Below are 13650 nucleotides of genomic sequence, written 5' to 3'. Positions count from 1 at the left end.
GTGCTTTCAGCCGCCACGAAGAACGAAGACGTTGCCCTTGGTTTAGCCCTAGATCATATATACCCGGATTGCTCTGTCTTATAGGCTTTGACGGTAACAACTTTTGTTAGGTTTACCATGCTGCCAACTAGTTGTTATATAAGAAATCACGCCATAACTCCCATTTGAATTGCATTAACGACTGTACTGCCATCTCATGTTCGTTTACGGCGGACGGGTGGCGATCCTGGCGGTTGTTATCTTCAAAGTGCTGCCAATTTTAACATAGGGATGAACTATCTGTTATATAATTATGTGATCTGTGGTTTAGCATAGGAGACGAACTATGTAACACCGTATGATGATGATTAATGGAGCAATGGTGGGATTCCGGTAGGGAAAACGGGAGTACCCCTCGAAAACCTACAACAAAACAACGTTCATCACAAATACCGGTTGCACCCGCCGGAATTCAAACCCGGGTTACTAGCGTGAAAAGCCGACGCTCCAGCCGTTTGGCAAACGTTGTGCTATCAACTATAATGTTGACATATAAGGTAAATGCTCCTAAAATTGTGCACTTAGTGGATTCGTGTCCTTAAGATACTCATTTTTGAGACCAATATAAAAACTATATTTATGAAAAGAAACTCTTGAATCTTAAGATCACAATAATATGAAAACATACAAAAATTAAATATTTGTTCTTTGCAAAAGTACTTCTTTGAAAAGTTGTGAACGCGCAATCTTACAGACACTGTCGTATAAGACTGCGCACGTTGTCCTCTAAGAATGCGCATCAACACATGCCACATTTAAAAAGCCCAACGTCTTCGTAGCGTGAACAATCTTCATGCCACCACTGTTTGCGCCCACTACACTGCACCCAGTCCTCATAAATTGGTTCTTCATTGGCTTCGTCAAAATCAGAACAGATTATCACAAGTTTCGCTGTCCGCGGACCGTATAACAGCAGGTAGATCGCATATGTATAATTCATCTATTGAAAAAAGTGTGGGTTGACCACCTTGGGGAAAATTCTGCAAGCGCTCAAGGATAACATAATTTGCAAAAGGATGAAGGAAGTGAATTGTTACGAAACACGTGAAACGTATCGGAAAGTATGTGTGTGTCACCTTCCTGACTCTTTGCGTAATTGTACACCTGAAGGTCAAGCTACCTGTAAATCCAAATTTAGAAATGTAGTGATAATTATACTCATCACTACTGAAAATAGTCTAATTCAAACTCATTTGAATAAACCGTCGCTTTACTCTCTAGAGTTGCAAACAATGTGAACACAGGACAATTGTACAAGGTAAGATATAATACGGAAATTCTAGTTGAAGCAAGTAAAGCGATAGGGTTGGAAGTAAATCCCGAAAAGACTAAGTATATGATTATGTCTCGTGACCAGAATATTGTACGAAATGGAACTATAAAAATTGGAGATTTATCTTTCGAAGAGGTGGAAAAATTCATATATCTTGGAGCAACAGTAACAAATATAAATGACACTCGGGAGGAAATTAAACGCAGAATAAATATGGGAAATGCGTGTTATTATTCAGTTGAGAAGCTTTTGTCATCTAGTCTTCTGTCGAAAAATCTGAAAGTTATAATTTATAAAACAGTTATATTACCGGTTGTTCTGTATGGTTGTGAAACTTGGACTCTCACTTCGAGAGAGGAACAGAGATTAAGGGTGTTTGAGAATAAGGTTCTTAGGAAAATATTTGGGGCTAAGAGGGATGAAGTTAAAGGAGAATGGAGAAAGTTACACAACGGAGAGCTGCACGCATTGTATTCTTCACCTGACATAATTAGGAACATAAAATCCCGTCGTTTGAGATGGGCAGGACATGTAGCACGTATGGGCGAATCCAAATGCATATACAGTGTTAGTTGGAAGGCCGGAGGGAAAAAGACCTTTGGGGAGGCCGAGACGTAGGTGGGAAGATAATATTAAATGGATTTGAGGTAGGTGGGATATGACGGTAGAGACTGGATTAATCTTGCTCAGGATAGGGACCAATGGCGGGCTTATGTGAGGGCGGCAATGAACCTCCGGGTTCCTTAAAAACCAGTGAGTAAGTAAGATATAATACGAGTATTTTACAAATTATGAAACATCGGAAAAACCAATGCAACAATAACAATAAAATACTCTTCAAAATGAAATGGGCGTACCCCCCTACTGCATCAACTCTTCAGCTGTGAGATCTTTGTGCTCAGAGATAAGAAGAGATGGGTGCAGTCATGTATTTTGAGGAATGCAACAAAGTCTAATCGCTGTGGTCAGGTGGCCATCCACACGGCAGATTAGGTATGAATTTTGCGCAGGATATTTTAGAACAAAGCGTAGTGGAAAAGCCGATGTAGAGAACGCAGTTTCTTTACTTTTTTATACGAGTCATTAGTATTATGACACTGTAAAATAAATTCTGATATTACCGAAGACAGATAACTTTCCCGCATTCCTGAGACTGAAGGAGATTATGTCTCTACTAAAAACGGGAAATATGAGCCTTTTTAATTAGTTTTTAATATATCTTCTTAAAATGTATGGTGTCTATTCTTTTCACGAAATCAACAGATCGAAATATTAACATCGCCTGCCATACGACGAAATTAGGACAAAATGTCGTGTATTTGCAAGTTACAGTACGATAATGGTACGGTATAATAATATCACAGTCCAGTATATACAGTCACGAAGGTCAACACTTAGTAAATATCCCTCCATCGCTACTATCGCCTCATCACAGACAATGTGAAATAGTACCTGCACAGTCTATTGTTCCTATTACATTCACAACTCAAGCTTCGTGACTGTATATACTGGACTATGATATATGATGTTTTGATTATTATACAGTATTTCAGAAATACATGACTAAATAAATAATTAACGTATCATAAACGAAGAGTAAACCTTAAATGTATACAGAGTGATTCATTATTACGTGTAAATACTTTGTGTGTGTGTAATGTAGAGGTGAAACTAAGACTAAAACGTTCTATACAACTTTTTCTCAAAACCTTTAATTCCAGAGTTAACGCCATTTTGCGTGGAACTTGCGCTCCCAAACAAAGAAAGGATAACACACCAAATGTAAAATAATTATCACTTTCGTACAGTGCATTTGGACTTCAATACAAAAACAACCAAAGTCACTAAACCCATATCCTCGGGAGTCCACTTATGCACGTTTTGTGAACTAAAACCAAACACAGTAAAGAATGTAAAGAATTTCTTCTAGGCTTTACACATTTGCACAATTCTTAGTGTAATGCATGTTCAAAATGCTGTCTTTCAACTTCAAGACATACCTGTGCTCGCCGCCTTAGTGATCTCTGAACGTTACAAAGCACATACATCTCATTACGAACAATTCCACATGCATGTTCAATTCGTTGTTGTACTTCTACATTTGGTACAGCAGAGGCATACACTAACGCCTTCAGGCGGCCCCAAAGGTAGAAGTTCAGAGGGTTCATGTCCGTGAACTGGTTGGCCAAGAGTTGGCCCTGCGCGGCCTATCCATTGATCTGGATACACAGCATTGAGATACGCCCTGACGTTGCGGCAGTAATGCGCAGGAACACCACCGTGCATAAACCATAAGTTCACTCGCGTTGTAAGAGGATATCATGTAGCAGACCATGCATTCGCGTTCCAAGAATGTGCGGTAGATTTCCCCATTCAACCACGGAGGTAGAACTCGAGGTCCGAGTAACTGATTCCTCACAATATCACACCAAATGTGTGGGAGAACAGTAATGCCTATGCAGTTACTACGACGTAGGTACCATCTACTGGAATTCTGGAATTAAAGGTTTTGAGAAAAAGTTGTATAGAACGTTTTAGTCTTAAATTTCACCTCTATAATACACACACAAAATATTTACACGTAATAATGAATCACTCTGTATAAAGTGGATAGTTACTATCTTGAAAGCATGTTGTATCTTCGTTATGAGCTCCTACCACAACGTCTGTGGCAGTTGCTCCACTGAGTTTTAGAATATCTTAAAAAAAGATAAGAGCAACACATTACATTTTCCCACAGAAACGCTGACATGTAAACTCCGCTGGAAACGAAGTGAGCCAAAGTCTGAGATAGACAACCACTGTACAAGACAGCGGCAAGATTTTCTGTCCTAAGCTGTACATATTGTATCTACGAAACGAAATTAAAAATAAAAATACTGGAGAGCTTCTAAACCGAGATTTTTGCAAAACAAGCTAACGATGTCGTTTCTGTTGTTATCGGAAAAACTAACAATGACAAATCCTTTATCTTAATAGCATTTCTTTGTAGGATCTTTTTTTAGCCTCTAGCAACGCCCATCATGTACGAGTCAATAACACAACAAAGTTCCAAAAACACTTTGATTATATCTTTGGTAGTGGCAGTTCAATTTACATAAAACAATCTTCTTCACTCTACCTTCTACGTTTTATCTAATCTGTAAGAGTTATCCTCTCTGTTGTAGACAAAGGGCAGCCAATAAGAAACAACGCATCATGAGTAACTCTTGCGAAGGTGACTTTAATATGGATAAAGTGTTAAAAGGAAAGGAAAGTTGTAAATGACTGAAAGGTACGATAATCATTACCATTATCATTATATTACTTAAAATAGCCTACTGGGTAAGGGGTCTCTCACATCGACTGGCTGGCCGACTGCCCGGTTACCCGATGGCCAGACCCGAGATGGATCCGTGCACTTACGAAAGTTCAGATTGGTCCATTGTGCGCACTACATGTGATGATTAGGGCTCGGAGTTTTTGGGATAAAAATCGGAAAAATATTTATTTTTATGTACTAAAAATCGGGAAAATATGTGACAAAAAAGGAAAAATACTTAATTATTTCAGTTAATGTTAATACAAACAATATGCAGTATTCACCAGTATAAATTATGCTGTCTCACCAACTGCTGAAAAATTACAGTACACAATGAAATTCATCCTCAAGTTATCCATCACAAATGACTGACGATTATCGCGGAACACTGCCTTGTATTCGGAAAAGAGCGCCCTAGCCATTGAGAAACAGCATGCATTCCCTAGACACATGTTTATGATTGGAAACCAAAAGAGAGGCAGCTGATGTTTATGAAATTATAATTTCTTTCTGAATCAGCGTTATGATAACTTACAAGACATTCCTAAATGACACATCAATGTTTATGTGACATCGCCGACCGCTTCAAAGTAGAGAAATTTGGTAATGATTGGCTGCTAAAATTTAACGTAGAGAGTAAACTGGTAGTTTTTTCAAAGAGGGCCAACTTAATAAAGCTGAGTCGTTGCCCATATTGGATTTGTGATGGGACCTTCAAATCTGCTCCCAAAATTATGTGTCAGCTTTACAGCATTGACGCAAGTATTCTTGATGAATGTTTCCGCTGGTTCTAGTTTTGTTGCTGTTGTTTAGTCAACTGTCCGAAGACAGATCTGAACCTCACAAGTGATACCAAGAAGGCACCACTTACGAAACAAGTAGGCCAGGAGATAATGGGATAGGGTGGCCAGTTCCTTTTCCCCTCCATTGCATACATCGCCGATTAGCTACATATTACACTAATAAGACTTCAGATGTATACAAACAATTATTGTTCTTCCTCTGACACACATCGTCAAGTGAGATGTACTGCCTGATAATAGATGTACATATAAGCCAGAACCTCAATCAGAGGTAGTTCTAGATGATAAAACCAAACAAGCTTATAATGAACTGTTCCAAGTTCTACTTACGAGGCACAACGATTCGAAGTTATTTTGTCCCCTTACACATACGAGGGTGGATCGGAAAGTAATGCAGAATAATTTACAACAACAAAACACGTTTAATAGGTAAACAAAAATAGAAAAATATACAAAAGAACTCACATCTTTTAGCTACTTTTTTACACAGGCGCCAAGTTTCTCAACACATTTCTCCCATCGTGGTACCAGTTTCAGTATATCCTGCTCATTGAAGTCCGTTCGGATGGAATATATACATCTGCGGACAGTTGGCAGCACTTCTGCATCTGTCGCAAAGCGATGGCCGGCCAGGAATTTCTTCATGGGATCAAACAGATGACAGTCCGAAGGTGCAAGGTCTGGATTGTATGGTGGATCTGAAGCACCTCCAAACCAAATGTGTTGATTTTCTCACGAACAGAAGCCGCAACATGGGGGGCGAGCATTGTCATGAAGAAGTTTGACATCGTCAGCATTAATGTTATGACGTTTGTCTCGAAGGGAACGACACAACTTTACCAAAGTTTAAATGTAGGTTGCATCATTTACTGTGGTCCCGTGTTTAGCAAACTCCACCAACAAAACACCGTGCATATCCCAAAACACTGTTACAAGCACTTTCTTAGCAGACTGCGTCACTTTGAATTTTTTCTTTGCTAGGGAAGCAGCATGTTTCCACTTCATAGAGGCCTGCTTTGTTTCGGACGTGTAGTGGTACGCCCAGGATTCATCACTAGTGACAATTCCTTTCAGAAAGTTATGCCCTTCTGCAGCGTAATATCTTAAGTGGTCCAAGCATGTCATCATTCGCTGACCCTTGTGATCGTCTGTCAGATTCTTAGGCACCCAGAGGGCACTAACTTTATGAAATTTCAATGTGTCATGCACGATATTATACACCACACCATATGAAATATTGAACTGCTGAGATAATGTTAGCAGTTGGATCCGCCGGTTGTTCAAAATTGCCGCCTCAATGCCTGTGACATTTCGCTGGGTTGCAGCTGTTACCGACTGCCCGGAACGTGGAGAATCACAAAGGTTCTTACGGTCATTTGCGAAGAATGCGCACAACCTGGAGATGTTGCTACGGTCCATACAGTCTTCTCCGTACACGCCACTCATGTCCCTCTGAATTTCATTCGGGTTAAGTCCTTTAGTCCACAAAAATCGCACAACATTTCGCTGCTCTTCACAAGTTGACGACAGTGACATGCGCGCCATCTTTGTTGCGTAGTTCACGCTTCTCTCGGTAGAGCTGCACATGCAAAACAAATTATGTCTGTAAAAAACTTCCAACTATATGTCAGTGAAATGTCAACATCTCATGTGCAATACCAACGCTGAAAAAGAATATATATATATATATATATATATATATATATATATATATATATATATTGTTCGTTACTTTCCGATCCACCCTCGTATCTCCATAGATTATATGAGATACGATAGATGCTATGAATGTCTTCCGGTAAGTATTTCCAGGTTGTCAAATAGCGGATTGCTTATTTCGCCTAGGACAAATTTTCTGGCGTAAATTGCAAATCTTGAAGTTTTCTGCGGCGTATATTCAAGAAGGCAATGTGGAAGTTCGGCAACAGGTTCATTCAATGATAGCATTAGGCCTATCTCTTTTGCCTCATTACAACAATGGTCAAGAAGTGATTGAGGTCTTCGATGAAATTAAGCAGTCTTCGGATGACTTCCTGGCGCCAATTCTTGAACGTGTGGTGTATTTACATTAGAGATACTATTATCTTACCACCAAGAGATCCAGACCTTAACCCCTTGGATTTTTATTAATGGTGTTAGATGAACGGTAAAGTGTACAGAAGAGAAGTTAGTAATCGAGAAGAACTGCTCGCTCGCATAATGAATACCGTTGCCGGCGTCAAGAAACATCACGATGATCTTCAACGAGTGACGCGTCATCCTCTCGCACAAGTTGAAAAATGTATTGAGGTAGACGGTGGGATTTTTGAGAATGCATTCTGAATTTTTATTACTCTAACAATAAATAACATGAAATAGAGCATTTTTTATTTTATTTTAAACTCTAATTCTGTATATATCTTTTAGTGCGAGGGAACACAATGCTCGATAAATGCCAAAATCCTTTAAACTAAATTAAATGATAAAGGTAAATGCGTCGCTAATATACGGTAGGTCATAGGACGCCTACAAAGTGGCGGGATGTTAAGCTCCTACCTTTTACAGACAATCGACATTAACAGCAGTAGGAATGTCAATCCTAAATACTTGCCGCCTCTAAACAAGAAAGAAATACCCCTCCGGTACTCATTTTTGTTACAGGCTGAAAAAATGATAGGGCCACAGTGCAGCTGGAAGGATTAGATCAATGGAGAAAAACCATTACCCAACGGGAATCGGCATGCAGTACTACCACAGTCTAGTATATACAGTCACGAAGCTCAATACGTAGTAAATATGCATCCATGGATAGTTTCTAACCACTAGGATCGCTACTATCGCCTCATAACAGACAATGCGAAATAGTACCAGCACAGTCTTTTGTTCCTAGTATCCTCACAACTCAAGCTTCGTGACTGTATATACCAGACTGTGGTAATACTTCTTAACCGCGACGTTACCGCATGCCCCTCAAATAAGGTCTATTGGTCTGAAATTACTATAGAGAAGATATGGCTTCACTAGTTGTTTTTTATTTAGTCAACTGTCCGAAGACAGATCTGAAGGTCACAAATGATACCAACATGGCATCAGTTATGAGGCGACTAGGCCAGGAGATAATGAGATAGGCTGGCCGGTTCCTTTCAAACATCGCCGATTAATTACATATTACCACATATTGCACTAATCTGATACATATCAAGTGAAATGTACTCCCTGATTACAGATGTACAGTTACCCTTAAAAAGAATGAGACGATTCTTGGTCGTCGGAAGTTAAAGTTCTACAGCGCGGTTCACTCGATATCGACGTAACGATATATAACATGAGAAATAGTACAAGAATTGTTACAAGGACCACAACAAGGACAAGGACCAGAATAAGGATCATGAAGAAGACTGCCATTTAAGGCCAGGATTTCACAACATAGCTCGAGTCACAAAATATCATTGCTTCACTGTACGAATGGCAAATGCCTGCTAAGGGATCTACATTCTGGACTGCTGCTATCACTGTCTTGTCTCGGTAGCTCATATAGTAGCGTGTTGGTTCCGCTGTATAACCGAAATGTCTCGTGTTCGATCCCGGGTAAAACTTTTTTTTATTGAGGTGTAATTAATTTGTTCAGAGTTCCTCGACTGTCTAATTTGTCGAAAAATATGGAATAATTTATGCCCAATTTCTGGGTTTTACAAGTTGGCTGAACCTCGTCAAAAAAAAATAAAACTTACTTGGAAGTTAAAAGTATTCTTCCTCAAACAAAAATCATAAGAAACAAAAAGAGACCTGTTAACTTAAAATCTTGTCCACATGCCATCAGCTTCTATTACAGATCTAAGTCGATCCGGCATGGATGTCACGAGATTGTGAAATAAGTTCTGATCCCCGCCGAGATCTTCCCAGGTGTCAACAACTTGATCCCACAATTCGTCTCGATTTCGAGGGCGTCGGTGGGCATAGGGACTATCCTTCTCTTTTTCAATTCCACCCATAAATTTTCGATGACATTCAAATCAGGTGACTTCGGAGGCCAATTAATGATTTCGATCTCGGGTCTCCTTTGAAACCATCTTTGAATGCTTGCAGCGTAGTGCACGGGATGGCTATCCTGCTGGAAGAGCAATGTTCCTTCGGGAAAACGTTCTCGGGCGGAGGGAAGGAATATATTTTCCAGAATGTGCTCGTAAGTTCCCGCATTAAACCGGCCATAGATGCTTCTATAACGCCAGGTCCATCGTAAGACATCCACCCCCAACACGATATGCTAAAGCGCCCCGATCTTTCACGTCGGTGCACATAGCGCTGGTCATGTCGGAGACCATCCTCACGATAGACACGGACAGGACCTTCGTAATCACTCGAGATGGTTGTTTCGTCGGAGAAAATTACATTTCTCCAATCGAAATCCACTCGATTGGTAGCGAAGGCAAGACGGTCGACAGCTTGTGCTTCCCCCAATATTTCCATTTGCGCAGCCCTCCGGCTCCTAATACCGCGGTTCCTCAACCTGCTGATCACAGTCTGTGAAGAGCCGGGAAAGTTAGATACTGCTCTTATTTCGTTAGCAGTCAGAAAGGGGTCCTGTCGAACTGTCTCGAATAAGAGAGCATCCTCTTCCAATGAAGAAATCCGCGGACGCCCAGGAATAGGGCGATTTTCGACTTCCCCTAAATTTTGATAACGATAACCCACCTCGCGGCTGTACTTCCAGGAACACCGACCAAACGGCCAGCAGATCTAGCCCCATATCCAGCCTCAACTAGAGCTATAACTCGCTGTCTCATGTCACGTCGGTTCGCCATTACGATGAGAAATGAGGGATGACGATAATACTTTAGTGTAGACAATGACTATTTAACGTGATATAGAATTATTGAAATAAGAGGCATCTTGCATAGTAAGAGTTAATAAATCAACCCTAAGTTAAATATCTAAATAACAGGATATAACAGGAAGTCAAACTGTTGCGAAACTAATCAAATTAAATCTAAGCTGAAGTAGCACAGCCATTGATAAATGTTTTGTACACAGAATTAGACTGAATTCCTATTCGACAGAACCTATAATCATGGCTTGTCTGAACATGATAAACAAATCCTAAGTGTTTCCAATGTCACTGAACAATTTCAAAATATTAATTTAAAAACTAAGAAAGGATCGTAAATGTTGTATCTAATGATTATTTACATTTATGTCTACAAAATGAATCTTGGAAAAACGTATATGATACTGGTACTACTGATATTAAGAGTTAATGTATTGCATTTTTCACTTAATTTCATAATCACTTCAGTGGATTTTCTCCACTCAATGTTGTGAAAAAATTCAAAAGTAAAAACATGTAGATAACGCAGGGACTTCAAAATCTCATGTATTAAAAAGAAGAATCTATATGTAATGAGTTGCAATGTAATGATCCTCATGTTCTTAAATACTGCAAGGAGTACAGTGTAATTTATCAAAACTTATGAAAGAGGGAAATAGAATATATTTGAATAGAAAAGTACAAAATTCAGATAATGCAATTAAATCTATTCGGAATATTATTCAATTTAAACTTGTAGATATCCTAAGAAAGAAAAATTTTTTTCACTAAAACCAATGATTATAAAGTAGAGGATCCCAAATCTATTGCAAATTCTTTTAACGTATTATAGTATATAGTACAGAAATATTATTGACAACTTAAACATTCAAGATTTTGCAAAAGATACTGCAATTGGTTACTTAACAGATGCATTTAATAATTAGTATTAATATATGTAATTAGTCAATAACTGCAACAGTGCTTTTCCATTCAATCATAACATGAATAAAATTGAATGCATACTAAATTAAACACTATTGCAAACACGTAGATAAAATAGTTAAAATTAACTGAAAGTGTGAGAATGAAATAATCTAAAGCCATACTTTTAACAAAAATTGTTTTGTGCGAGTGTATTTCTTACACATATGGGAAAGCTATTAATAAAATATTGTAATAATTACTCAACAAATTACATAGCCTAAGGACTCTAAACCTTTGTAAAAGTTTGTCTATTATTATATATATTTTTATAATTTCATTTTAATTGTTAGTTTTTAATATATATGCATTTACATTGTATATGTGTGTATAAATGCATTCATTAGATTAACGTTTATAATATTATAACTTGTAATTTTGTATTGTTTGCGATCATTAACACTTAATCTCAGGACTTTGTAAAACTCTATTTCAACGTTACTTAGCTATTTCAACGTTATTTAGACAAAAAAAATCGTTGTGTAGACTAAGAATCGAACTCGCACTCTTCTACACAACACGCAGAAGTCTTACCGTCTGAGCTATTGAAACGACATGAAAGCTTTCCTTTCTGTGTGGAGTGTCAATCTAGTCATGAAGGTCCATTGTCGATTTAACCACACGATTTATGTATATATTTATCTTTCATTTACGTAATATTATCATATTTTTTGCAGTTTTTGAAGTGAATTTCGGAACGATGCTAGTAACAAACCAAATAGTCTGAATTTAAGTAACTCAATATTCGTTATCTTGTGTATCAGTGCTCTGGTCTCCGATCATGCGCAGTGTCTCACATCTGAGACTTAGGAATATTCAATCGTCTCATCCTTTTTCAGGGAAAATGTACATATCAGCCAGGAACCGCAATCAGAGAGCGTAATCCGAATCTCAGCGCTGAGCAATCAGATGGCATCACGGTGTTCCGAATTTCAACGATGACGTCACTGATGCTCCACCGGTGTCGCACCGGTTCCATCAGCTTACAGAGGTGGTGGCAGTCTCCATCAGCCGCCATCAGTGAATCTGATTGGTTCTTGTATAGGGCGGGAATTAGCAGACGAATGACATCGTGCACTGTTGTGTCATGGCGGTGTGTTCTGCTTTAGTTCTGCTGTATTGTTTGTAATGAGTATAACGTAAAAACAATATGTTAATGGCTTATGAGCGAACATGTCAACAGACCAGTTATTACTACCGGTTCAAGAAATAAATTGTTTATGCTCTCTTTTCTGTGAACGAGATGACAGTACGGAAATTTCGAAAAATCTTGCTAGCGTAGCACAGACAACAACTTGTACAGCCGCCATGATAGCCATCGAACCTTCCAGCAGTTTTGTTCCTATTTCGCTGCTGCGTGACGTCATTGTTGTCCACCGGTCCGGTGAGATTCGGAATACGCTGAGAGATAGGCTACACTAGATCTTAATAAATACTGTACTCTTCAAGAAAATCAGAGTGTTAATAACTTATAATAAATTCCAGAAGAAAAGTTTCGGTTCATCAGACCGTTCAAAAAGAATTTCAATAACGTAAGATAAGATATTAAAGTACCTGGATAAAACTGGTTTGAAATCAGTTTCTGCAATGTGATTACAGAAATGTGTAATGTGAAATACGTAGGCCTATCATTTGACATATTAATAGAGGTATTTAAAGGACGTTGTATCGCGTACACGATTATCTAAGATCGATGAAATTGGTAATATCGAAATGGTATTCGGCGAGATGAGTGCGTGGATTCATCATGGGATTACTTGACTCTTCGCCTGACAGTTGGGGAAAACCTCGAGAAAAAAACCCAACCAGGTAAGAAGACCAAGCTTGATTCAAACTCATGTCACGCCGGGCGTAGCCTCGGATTATGATTTTCGCTTGTTACCTCTAGATAACGCCAGTGACCTACCATTTGAGATGACACATTATTTGCACTCGTAAATAAATTCCAAAAATTGAGGGAATAGGATAATGGCAACCTCAGAAATGTCAGAAAGATTTTGGTTCTCCGACTACTATTTTTGTGCCCTAGCGATAAAACAATACAAAGTATGAGCTCTACCCGTGATAAGCAGGAAGTGATTAACATGTCAGCAAGGCCACGACAAAGAAGGTGCGTCAAGCTCACTGTGAATTATCACAACATCCACGTAGAGATTTCAGCGATTGTTAATGGGCCTTGAGAGAGCATCACGCGTTCCTCGTACTCGCGACAAGAGCCGCATGTTTCCGCTGCTGTGGACCGACTGCTTCAAATTGTTGTGTATGAAGCCTGTATTCATTTAAACCACAAAACATAAGGAAACAGTTCTGTGCGCTCAGATCTGATGTTGTTCTTGATTTTTTGTTTAGTCAACTGTCAGAAGACAGGTCTGAACCTCACAAGTGATACCAATAAGACACAACTTATAAGCCAACTAGGCCAGGAGATAATGGGGTAGGTTGGCCAGTACTTTTCGACGGCTTGTAG

The sequence above is a fragment of the Periplaneta americana genome, chromosome 8, assembly GCF_040183065.1.
Source record: "Periplaneta americana isolate PAMFEO1 chromosome 8, P.americana_PAMFEO1_priV1, whole genome shotgun sequence".
NCBI lineage: Eukaryota > Metazoa > Arthropoda > Insecta > Blattodea > Blattidae > Periplaneta > Periplaneta americana.
The sequence above is the reverse complement of the archived record's forward strand: the minus strand, read 5'-3'. Positions refer to the sequence as shown.